This window comes from Mustela nigripes, chromosome 2, assembly GCF_022355385.1.
Source record: "Mustela nigripes isolate SB6536 chromosome 2, MUSNIG.SB6536, whole genome shotgun sequence".
Lineage (NCBI taxonomy): Eukaryota > Metazoa > Chordata > Mammalia > Carnivora > Mustelidae > Mustela > Mustela nigripes.
Window position 1 is genome coordinate 115284153 of NC_081558.1, and position 11663 is coordinate 115295815.

The following is an 11663-nucleotide window of genomic DNA, read 5'->3' on the forward strand; positions in this document are numbered from 1 at the left end:
CTTACTCATCTGAACGACTGCTTTTACAAAAAAGAAAAGAGTACAATATGTTGGTAGTTGGTCCTAATTAGTAAAGTTTGATCTATAGTCATAAATCTGTTTGGACGTAATTTGGGGTATTTATAAACTGAGGAACTTATGTGCATGGACACATGATCCTGTTCAAGTAATTTGTTGACAGACAATGAATAGGTACAAAATGTCTGAAGAAATACTAGGTAGAATGATTTAACTTCACTTAACCACTCCCCTGACCCCTCCCCAATTATTCCATGTATACTCTCGAAACAAGAAACAGTTTCTACGTGCTCTGATACTGAAGTATTTAATTACTCTTTTAAAAAGTTTTACATTAGGAATCCATCCTGTGGCTAGTGTTTTGTGAATCTGACAGTACCCAGCTGAGTGAATGGAAGGAGGCAGAGGGCAATAGAAAATGCTACAAGGGCTCTTGTTGGTTGAATTAATTGTTTTTTTTTTTTTTTTTTTTCAGTGAGTTCTAGGAGATTCTCCCACCTTTTCTTTCAACCTCCAGTTCCTTCCGTTCTCATCTGTTCTTCCTTTTCTTCTTTTGCAGATTTTCACAAAGGAAAAATGCCCCAAGGAGCTTTGCTGTATAATTAGGTATTAGGAGGCTGAAATCTTTACTGTTCCCCTTCCCTGACTTCTTCAAGTACAGTCATGACTAATTGTGAAAATGGGAGTGAGGAATACCTCTTGTCAGCAAATGAGGCATACCTGGGATCAAAGTCCTATAAACATGAAAAGGGACTCCAACTTTAACTTAAAACACTAAGCACAAGTATAATTATGAAATGGGTAATTCACATCTCCATATTAATATCTCATTTAACCCTAAAAGCATCCTTCCCTATGAGATGGGAAGAAAATAATATCTTCTTTTTATTGAAGAGAATTAATGTTCAGAGATGGTAAGATTGGTAAGAGACTATGTGTGCTGCTTAAACCTGTCTCCTGACTCTGTCAGCTGACAGTCAGAAGTACTAAAAACATATGAAGAACACATGATGGCCAAGCACCACTTTAATTCTGTGGGACGTTTGGCAAGTTACTGAATCTTTCTATGTCCATTTTGTCATCTTTAAAGTGATGATAATAATACTCACTTTACAGGGTTGTTGGAGGATTGAATTAACCTAAGCAGAGTCTTGAGGACATAGCATATACAGCATGTATTCAGCAAGTGTAAGCTGGTATAATACAATGTGGTAAGTATTAGCAGTATTCCAAATTAGCAAGTGGAAGAATTGGGTTTTTAAAATAAGGTCTAACTCCACTCTTTTAATCATGGAACACCTGTCTTAGATTACTTCACTGTTCTGCACAAGTCAATTAGTGTTATTTGGCACCAGAGAAAGACATAATTGAATACAATTAGTATTATATATTATATAAATATCATAGATTTAGTGCCCAAATGGTAAACAGTTACTTAAAATTACAAGCATTACTGAAGTACACAATATTTTTACTCAGCTTTAAAAAAAATCATATATAGGAACATTTGGGTGGCTACATATAAGTTTTTTTCAAGCTCAGTTAAGTGTTAGACTTGGTTTTGGCTAAGGTCATGATCTCCCAGTCATGGGATCGAACTCAGCACTGGCTTTGCACTCAGCAGAGTCTGCTTTGGATTCTCTGTCCCCCCTCTCTCCCACTCACTCTCTTCCCTAAAATAAATAAATAATCTATAAATAAATAAATAAATATTACAAAAATTAAAAAAAATTTAATTTTTAAAATTCACCCTCTTTAGTGTATAGCTCTGAGATTTGATAAGCACACACAGTTGTGTAACCATTTCCACAATCAAGATATAGAACAGTTCTTAAAGTTTATTTTTGAGAAAAGACTTATGTGAATATTCTAGAAGGAATTTTTCTAACATCATATGCCAATATAAGCATATCTCATTGATTCAATAAGTATTTACTGAGTTCTTCCTCTATGTATAGCATTGTGTTGTTGTCTATGAAGATGAGGAGAAAATACAGTAGTTTTGTTTTGTATTTCTACCACAGTGCTAACAGATTAATCAGGAGATGGAAATAATAGTTTTTATTAAATTTAGTTTAAAAAGAGAGGATGAAAAAAGGATGACAAAGTGTCAGTGCTTCTCTAATAAGCATGTATTAAATAAATAATAACTTCTTCCCTCCCCCAACAAAACCTACAACTCAGTTTAATTCCTCAAATATTTGCTGTAGATAGTCTATCACTGAGTGGACACAATCCCTGTCTTCAAGCAGTTTATTATAGAGTAGAGCAGATAATTACAACATACGGCAGAAATCTATCAGAAGTACACAATGATATGTACTCAGAGAAAGGTGGGGTAATGGTGGGAGAATCCATAAAGTCTTTATAAAAGGGGCAGTATTTAAACAGGGCTTTGAAAAAAAAGGTAGAATTTCTACAGGTGTTATTCATGAACAGAGGAGAAAAATTCATATGCATCCTCTAAAGCTTTTACACTGTACAAATATAGTAGCCACTAGCCACGCATGGCTATTTAAATTCAAATGAGAATAAGACAAAAATAAAAACACATCTCCTCCGTCACGCTAGTCACATTTCAGATACTTAATAGCCACATGTGGCTAGTGGCTACTGTATTGGACAGGATAGAGTATAACATTTCCATCATAAAAGAAAGTTCTATTGGATAGTGTTTCCATAGAAGGAACGACAATGAAAGGTCAGGATGTGGGAACATTGAATTATCCAAATCTCTGTTCAAGCTTTCAAACAAAATACCAGAAATAATGGTATATCCATGTATTTCCTCTTCAAATATAAATTGGAAATATAAGCCTATGTAAAGATCAATGACTCATTTGTTTCACTGGCTGGTCTGGTTCAATAATCATGCTGAGTTCATAGTATAAATCAATAATGAAGACATAAGACTTAACAGGCCTATCTAATTGCTCCATCTATCTGAGCATGCAGATCACAGTGGCTGAAAGCCAGACCCAAGGGCCCAGCCAAGTGTGGGTGCTGCTCTTTTTTCTGGCAGATTCCTGTTAGCTGACTGGGTCCAAGCTGACTGACGTGGGCCTTCATAGTTTCAGTCCCCTAAGAACAGGCTCATTGTTAAATCACTTGCTGCTTTTTCAGAATTAGTGGCAGTATTCATTGCAAAACCTAAAGGCAGGTAGAGGTCTGAGGAAGCTATAACTCAGAGAAACAAGTCCTGTCCTATGAATAAGATGAATTGGGTGATGTGTGACTGTAGTCATTGATAAATTTGTGAAGGTAAAGACTTTAGCCTTTAGATAGGAGCTGTTTTCTTGCTCTGTCTGAAGTGTAGTTTGGCTAAACCACCCAAGTTGTAGTGTTGTTTTTACAGAACCATCCAGGTCATCACTTCCCTAGGTCCAAACTAATTGGTGGTATGTCAGGCCAGGAAACCATGTTTCAAGGTTTTCTATATTTATGAGAGTCCCAAATGTATGCCTTCATTGGTTTAAAAAATATCTAGAAAATCAAGTATCTGAGGAAACCAAAGGCAGTCCTGAATATACTGAATTCCTATTTTGTGAGTGGGTGCTCCCCCTTAATTTTAGATCCAATCATTGCTTACAGTTTGAACTTGAGTCCTTTAAAATATTCAATAATAATAGATCTTTAAATCTTTATTATTTATTTATTTATTTAGAATATTTTATTTATTTATTTGACAGAGAGAGAGAGAGAGACCACAAGTAGGTAGAGAGTCAGGCAGAGAGAGGTGGGTAGCAGGCTCCCCGCTGAGCAGAGAGCCGAGAGGTCCTCAATCTCAGAACCCTGAGATCATGACCTGAGCTGAAGGCAGAGGCTTAACCCACTGAGCTACCTAGGTGTCCAGTAATTGATTTTTTAAAAAGATTTTATTTATTTGTCAGAGAGAGAGAGCAAGCAAGCACACAAACGGGGATCAGCAGGTAGAAGGAAAAGCAGGCTCCCCACTGAGCAAGAAGCCCCAAGTAGGACTTGATCCCAGGACCCTGAGATCATGACTTGAGCCAAAGGCAGATAGATGCTTAACTGACTGAGCCACCCAGGCATCCCAATAATAATAAACTTTAAATGTGCACTTTGGTTTTTAGACACCATCATTAGGTATTTTATTTTTACATGCTCATTAGATAGCAAACAACCTTTTGCTTAAAAAGAATTAAGAGTCAGGAAAAAGTGGGATGGGGGAGTGAGAAACTAACTTTAAGGATTTTATTTATTTATGTGAGAGAGAGAAGGAGAGAGAGAGCATGAGAGGGGAGAAGGTCAGAGGAAGAAGCGGACTCCCCATAGAGCTTAGAGCCAAGTGCGGGACTTGATCCTGGGACTCCGAGATCATGACCTGAGCTAAAGGCAGTCGCTTAACCAACTGAGCCACCCAGGCACCCAAGAAATTAACTTTAAATAATTACTTTTTAAAAGTAAGATATATTATATGGATAACATACACTCTATAGATATATATACACTTACTTTGTTTTTCTTATGAGGAAGCTTACAGAACCATATTCTTCCTCCAAAGACAGGCATTTAGAACAACTACCTAAGCCATCTTGCAACACTATTAACATATAAACACTTATTTTCATATAATGTCAACCAATAGAGTGTCAATGGAAAACATGAAAGTAAGAATCTGCATATCAATAAAACCTATATAAAGACAGATTTAATACTTTTCAGTTAATTAGGTTTCTTTTAAAAAATGCTTACAGTGATACATGGGTTTCAATTACCTAACACATTCTGACTTCACATTTGTTTGGACTGTTCCCTCAATGAACTCAAAGGACTGAAGAGAAATTATTTTTCTTTTTGGAATAGTCAAATGAGGGAAAAATTACTAATTTCAGTTTTCTTTATTTTCAGAAGGCTCCTGTGTTTCATAGATGAGGAAATCAAGCTGATGACTGAGCCATCCATCGTGTTATTTTGCTGGTTCATGCTACCTCAGTGGAAAACAAGTCTAATTTTTCCCATCTGCATGATAAAAATATATCACTTTTATTGAGGAACCTACCAGTCAGTATAAACTCATTTATTTCAGGATAATCTAGCCCCTGAAATACTATTGATGACATTTATGTTTAACTGGATTGCAAGAACAGAACATACACAAGTCATTTGGTTCCCAGTTTCATAATTTTGGCATCTGTACATTATTTGGACAAGCTTAGGTTACCTTTGCTTGGCTATGATAGACATTTTAGAATATGTCTGGACTCATGAATATAAATAGTTGTGCAAAAATAAATTTTATAAGACCAGAGCTGGTAACAAAAATCACCTAGAGATCAACAACTCTAAAAGAATCTAGTGTCACATTCCTTAGAATGTCAGATTAAACTAACATGTGCCAGTCAATATTGCTACACTGCGACCCTTGATGCCTCCTAAGCAAAACTATTAAGTCCAACATTCTCTCCTGTAAGCACTTATCTGTAAGGATGGCTAACATGTCCTCTGAAGCAGATATTGAAACTGATTGGACAATAGGTAGATACCAGACAGGGGCCTGGGGGCCGACCTCTAGAAATAGGGGGAGAAAATCTTAATCTGCAACACAATGCTGTTCTCTTGAAACCCTATCATTTTCACTTCCCATGTGTCTGCTGCCTGACTGTGAATGGATTTGAAAAGGAATGGTTAGTGCTGAAAATTGGATCAGAGCTAACATTCTCTCATTTTTATCAGCAGCTGCCAAAGGTCATCTGACATAATAGCTGATGAATTCAAGCCCAGTGGATTTCATTTGCAATTTTCAATTTACTGAGGCCTCCAAACCCCACGGTGATAAAAGCTTCCCCTATCGTGGCCTGTCACAAACATCAAGAAACTGAACAAACCCACAAGAAAGAAAAAAGAGAAAGCTGTGCATCCTCGCAGGTACAGATAAGGAGAACAGGAAGAAATGGTATCATGCAGGAAGGTACGGAGCAGCTTGTGTGGCTAGTTCTCTAAATGCCAATTGAAAGGAAAAGACTATGAAGAACAATCAAATAACTTCCACAGAATAACATCATGTTTCTTTGGGGCTTTGTGTGAAAATTGCTTTCTAATCTCTTACTTGACATGCCCCCAAACAAAACCTTGAGTATAAATATGCAAACAAATGAATAAATAATCCTCCTTTATTTGGTCATTGGAAGAAATGCACACTCTGTGTATGCTGCATTTACCATACTTTTGATTTACAAAATGCATGCTTGTAAAAGATCTTTTATCGTGGAAATGTTGGTTAGCACTAAGAAATCATTTATTTTGTTACACAGAAATGGTAGATCCATTGATTGATTTGCAAGGGCAGTCAAAGGACTGACATCCAACTACGTTTAAGTGGATCTAGACATAGTGTATATCAAAGGTGTATTAGCCAAAAAAAAAAAAAAAAAAAAAAAAAGGCCATTTTCTCCCTTGTCAAGCTATTGACAGTGAGCTTAGGGAGGATCAGGGACTGAATCCTGCTTCCAGGAATTGTTCAAACTGAAGAGACCATATGCGTAGTTCCATGGAGAATGACAAGTTTAAAAGCTGAGCAATCCATTTCATCCTATCCAACTTGACTCATAACGTAGCCAAGAAAATAATGGAAAGCAAAGAGATGTTTGGGGTGTAACTGCTGGGAGAATTTAATTTCAGACATGGATGTCTGGATTCCATTCCTACCAAATAGATTCAGAAAGGCTTATGAAATTGGTCTAATGAGGCAAGAGGACTTGGCAGTAGGCATCCACCAACCTGCCGAATGACAAAATTTCTCATGACAGACAGTTGACAAGAAAACCAAGAATGACATCAACAGGACTAGGATATTAACTTCATTTTGTGTTGCTAACTGTGAGACAATCACAACTTGGAAAAAGACTAATTCCTGGTTGAACTGATGTGATTGTGAGTGATGGACTTTTATAGAATTATCCTTTAAATTGTCATAACAAAAAATAAAACTATGGGCTACTCATCACAGTTGAATCCTTAGTTCTTAAAATTAATCTATTTCTTAAAATATTCTGTTATCAAAAAATTAAGCGACCTTTTAATTCTTCAAAGTTTCAAAATAGAAAAATGGTTCCCTCAGTAGCTAAAGAAGGCAGGAATTAACATTTTGAAATGTGGGATATATAGTTTTATTCTAAAGCTGCAGAAAATATGGAAGACAGCCAAATTTTTGCATTTTTGTAATTTTTTTTCTCCAACACAAAATTGTCAGAAAGTCACTTTTCTCTACCCCACTTTGAGCAGTGGGTGTGGTGCATAAACAATGAATTTGGGACACTGAAAAAAAATAAAATTAAATTAAAAAAAATAAAGTTACTAGAGGCTCAAAGAGAGCTCCCTCTATAATTTGCAGTTTCTGTGGGTTCTCTTTGGATTGATAGCATAATACAGAGACCCTTGTGGTGGTAAAAGATTATTTAATGGGGTCTTAATTTAATCAGTCCTCTAAAATACACATATAACTTGGTGAGAATTTTTCATTATCTCTGTTCTTCTATGGCAGTGATATAAGGCAAGCTGTACCAATTGATCTGTAGTCACATAGCAGAAAGGTTAATCTCTTTTATGTTCCTTCTATTAGAAAGGCAGATCTTGAATCTTCAGGGCAGAGTCCTAAATTGTTCCTGTAGACTGGTTCGGAGAGATTGTTCTTTCTCATGCCCTATGACTAATTACATTCAGTCAGGCCAGAGCATTCCCCATTTCATTAATTAATTCTTTTATTCCTTCATCTAGCATTTACTTAGTACCTACTAAGTGTAGGACACTATGTCAAGAACCATGAATAAGACTTTTCCTACTTTCAAGCAGTTTACAGGAGCGTGGAATAAAGAATGTTCTAAGTCTGTTTTCTCCTTCCCCCACCCCCCAGAATTGAATTTATGTCATGTAACTATAAAAATTTAGAGGCAAGATGTCACTAAGACATTGACATAGGTTATTTTTGACTTCCCTCCCCCTCTCAAGAAGAACAACAAACAACTATTGAGTAATAAGACACTACTGAGACAATCCTAGAACATGGGGATGAGGCTAAAGCGATCTGCTGGTCCCCCAAACAGAGAGACCAAGACAGATTGCATTAGAAGGGTAAGAAAAATAGCTGAACGTTGGGGGCATTGCCTCTCCCCTAGGCCAGCACAGCACCATGCTAAGAGGTCTCTCCTATGTCCCTAGCTCCTCTGAAGGAAAAAGAGAACTCAGGGGGACAACCAGCCCTCCCCCTCACACTGTGGATCACTTTGTGGGACCCACTACACTACTCTGATCTTCCCCACAGAGACTGTAGTGCAATATCCAGGGTTTAATCTCTGGGAACCTGATTGTGACAGAGCAGGAGTGAGAGGCTCGCAACAACGAGCATGCCCCTCTTCTTGGCAGACCAAGTTTATACCTGCAGGACTCGAGTGGTAGTAGTCACAGCCAGCAGTTTTGCTCATCGGCCGAACCAAGTCAGTGGTGTATTATGACCAGGGCACTCAGTGGGTTATAGATCTACCTGATTCAGACCTCCCAATGGGTATTGCCAGCCCTATAGCATGGTTTGCACACGTCCAGGAGAGGAGCCGAGTCACAGCCCCATGTACTGTCTCCCTACCACATCTGACCAGAAGTGCTGGCAAGAAAACCTGGAAGTTGGATAACCCAGAAATGCTCAAGTCAAGATGGGGAGGCAGAGTTGATCATCCTCAGAATAGGCAGAGGGATTTAACTCATCAGGCTGAGGGTAGCTCCTGGCTTTCTCCTAGATGTTGGGGAAATTGAGAGTTGCCTGGAATGGCCTCTCCCTTTCCTACCAGTGCAACACCTGGAAACTGCAGCAACACCAGTGCTTGAAACAAGGTAAAAGCAGGTAGAACTGAAAGTTCGCCAAGCAAAGCGAGTGGACCTATTCAGCCAAAGAATTTAGAGTATAGGTTCACTAGAGGTAAGACAACTTAGAGCTGCTTTTCCCACTGTGCCTACGCAGGGAAAATAATATGTAGCCCCATTAATGAATATAGCCTCCAGCCTGCCTGACCATGGAACCTAACCAAAGCACACAGGAAACTGCATAGCCCAACCAATAAACCCTGCTTACAGTGGCACTTGAACAGAGAGCATAGCCCATGGCTTTCTTGTCTGTAGAGCAAAACCAGTGGTCTCACCTCACCAGGAAATTCAGTGCACATTCTGGCCTGATGCAGATATCCAAACAAAGAGCTATACCAGCCCTGGGTCCCGTCCTGCTGTCATACCAGGGTAGGAAGCTAATTCCTAGCCTCATCTAGAACAGAATACAGTATCCAGTCCTGACCATCTAGTAGCCCTGACCAGAGAATCCAGGCAATTGCAATGGCCATCCTACAGCCTCACTTCGATGGGGAACCAAGTTAGCAGCCTCATCTAACTATTCTCAGACAGTATCACACTCTTCCTTTCCCCCATCCCCAACTTCAGAGCTTGGGCAGTTGCCTCTCCCCAAAATAGACCATAGCAGGCCTCACTGCCTAAGGACATTACCAGCAGACATACCGAGAAACCCAAACTGAGCTGACTGATAAAAATTAGTCTCTGTCAAAGCAAAACTCTCAAGTCTGGAAGAGGAATCCAATTACTCAAATGTATAGATTCCAGAATCTTCAGAATTTTCAGGAGTCACGAAAACCCAGGTAACTATGACATCACTAAAGGAAACTAACAATGTTCTAATAACTGATCTCATAGATGACTAAATGAAATTAGGGAAACAATGCATGAATAGAATCAGAAGATCAACAGATCAATAGAAACCATCAAAAAAAAAAAACAAACATACAATCCTATAAATAAAAAAATATAATACCTACACTGAAGGATTCAAGAGTTTCAAAAGCAGACTTGAAAATGCAGAGAAAAAGAGTCAATGATCTGGAGGATAGGACATTAGAAATTATCCAGTTGAGGAGCAAAAAGAAAAAGAATGAAGAATACCTATGAGATTTACAGATACCATAAAAAAACCTAATATTCACAATATAGGAATTAAATAATATGGGAACAAAAGAAGAGGAAAAGAAAGGGGCAGGAAGTATATTTAAAGCAGAAATAGTTGAAAAACTTCCTGAATTAGGCCAGGAGCAAATGGGTAATATATTCAAAATATGAAAAGGATAAAGCTGTAAACCAAAAAGTCATAAACTATCTCTGGCAAAGTTGTTCTTCAGAAACGAAGGAGAGAAACAGACTTTTTCTTTATTTTATTTCTTTTCAGTGTTCCAAAATTCATTGTTTATGTACCACATCCAGTTCTCCATGCAATACGTGCCCTCCGTAATTCCCACCACCAGGCTCACCCAGCCCCCTCCTCCTTACGCCCCCTCCTCCAAAACCCTCAGTTTATTTCTGAGAGTCCACAGTCTCTCATGGTTTGTCTCCCCCTTCGTTTTCCCCCAACTCACTTCTCTCCTTCACCCAATGTCCTCCATGTTATTCCTTATGCTCCACAAGTAAGTGAAACCATATGATAATTGACTCTCCCTGCTTGACTTATTTCACTCAGCATAATCTCTTCCAGTCCCGTCCATGTTGATACAAAAGTTGGGTATTCATCCTTTCTGATGGAGGCATAATACTCCATTGTATATAAGGATCCCTTCTTCTTTATCCATTTGTCCGTTGATGGACATCTTGGTTCTTTCCACAGTTTGGCGACTGTGACCATTGCTGCTATGAACATTGGGGTACAGATGGCCCTTCTTTTCACTACATCTGTATCTTTCGGTTAAATACCCAGTAGTGCAATTGCAGGGTCATAGGGTAGCTCTATTTTTATTTTTTTGAGAATCTTTACACTGCTTTCCAAAGTGGCTGCACCAACTTGCACTCCCACCAAGATACAGACTTTTTCAAACAAACAAAAGCTGAGGGAGCTCATTACTCAAGCCTTACAAGAAATGCTAAAGGAAGTTCTTTGAACAGAAGTAAAAGAACGCTAATTAACATCATAAAAATGTAAAAAGGTAGGATGAATCTTGCTAGTAATGATAAATACATAATCACAGATTCTGCAACATGGTAATAATGGTGCTTAATTCACTTAAAACTCAAGTTGAAAAGTTTAAAACATGAACACAGTAAAAATCCATTGGTTAAGTGTCTGCCTTTAGCTCAGGTCATGATCTCAGGGTCTTGGGATTGAGCTACATATTATATACAAAATAACTACATAGTTACTGCATAAGTACAATATCCTGTTATTAGTCACACAATATAAAAATATGTAAATTATAACATCAAGAGTCTAAAAATGTGGGGGGTAGGGACAAAAAGTGTAAAATTTTGGAACGACTGTGGAAGAAGTGGAAAAATTCTAAGAAATGTACAATTTGCCAAGACTTAATATACAATAAGCCTGGTGTCTTAGAGGGTCAGGTGTTTGACCCTTGATTTCAGCTCAGGTCATGATTTCAGAGGCCGGGATGGAGGTCCACATCAGGCTTTATGCTCAGCAAGGAGTCTGCTTGAGGATTTTCTTCCTTTCCCTATGCCCATCCCCTGACTTGTGCGCATGCGCAAGCACGCGCGTGCCCCCCCCCCCCACTCTCTCTCTCAAATAAGTAAAATCTAGAAAGAAAGAAAGAAAGAAAGAAAGAAAGAAAGAAAGAAAGAAAGAAAGAAAGAAA

At 38.2% G+C, this 11663-nt stretch overlaps 1 long non-coding RNA gene across 2 annotated transcripts in view; it reads left to right on the top strand.

The window, feature by feature from the left end:
- Positions 1–625, top strand: part of LOC132012017 (uncharacterized) — a 136017-nt gene extending 135392 nt beyond the window's left edge. For both annotated transcript variants that reach the window (XR_009402504.1, XR_009402505.1), the window contains one exon: positions 578–625. This is a non-coding gene — a long non-coding RNA (uncharacterized LOC132012017). The remainder of the gene's footprint in view (positions 1–577) is intronic.
- Positions 626–11663: the final 11038 nt, after the last annotated feature.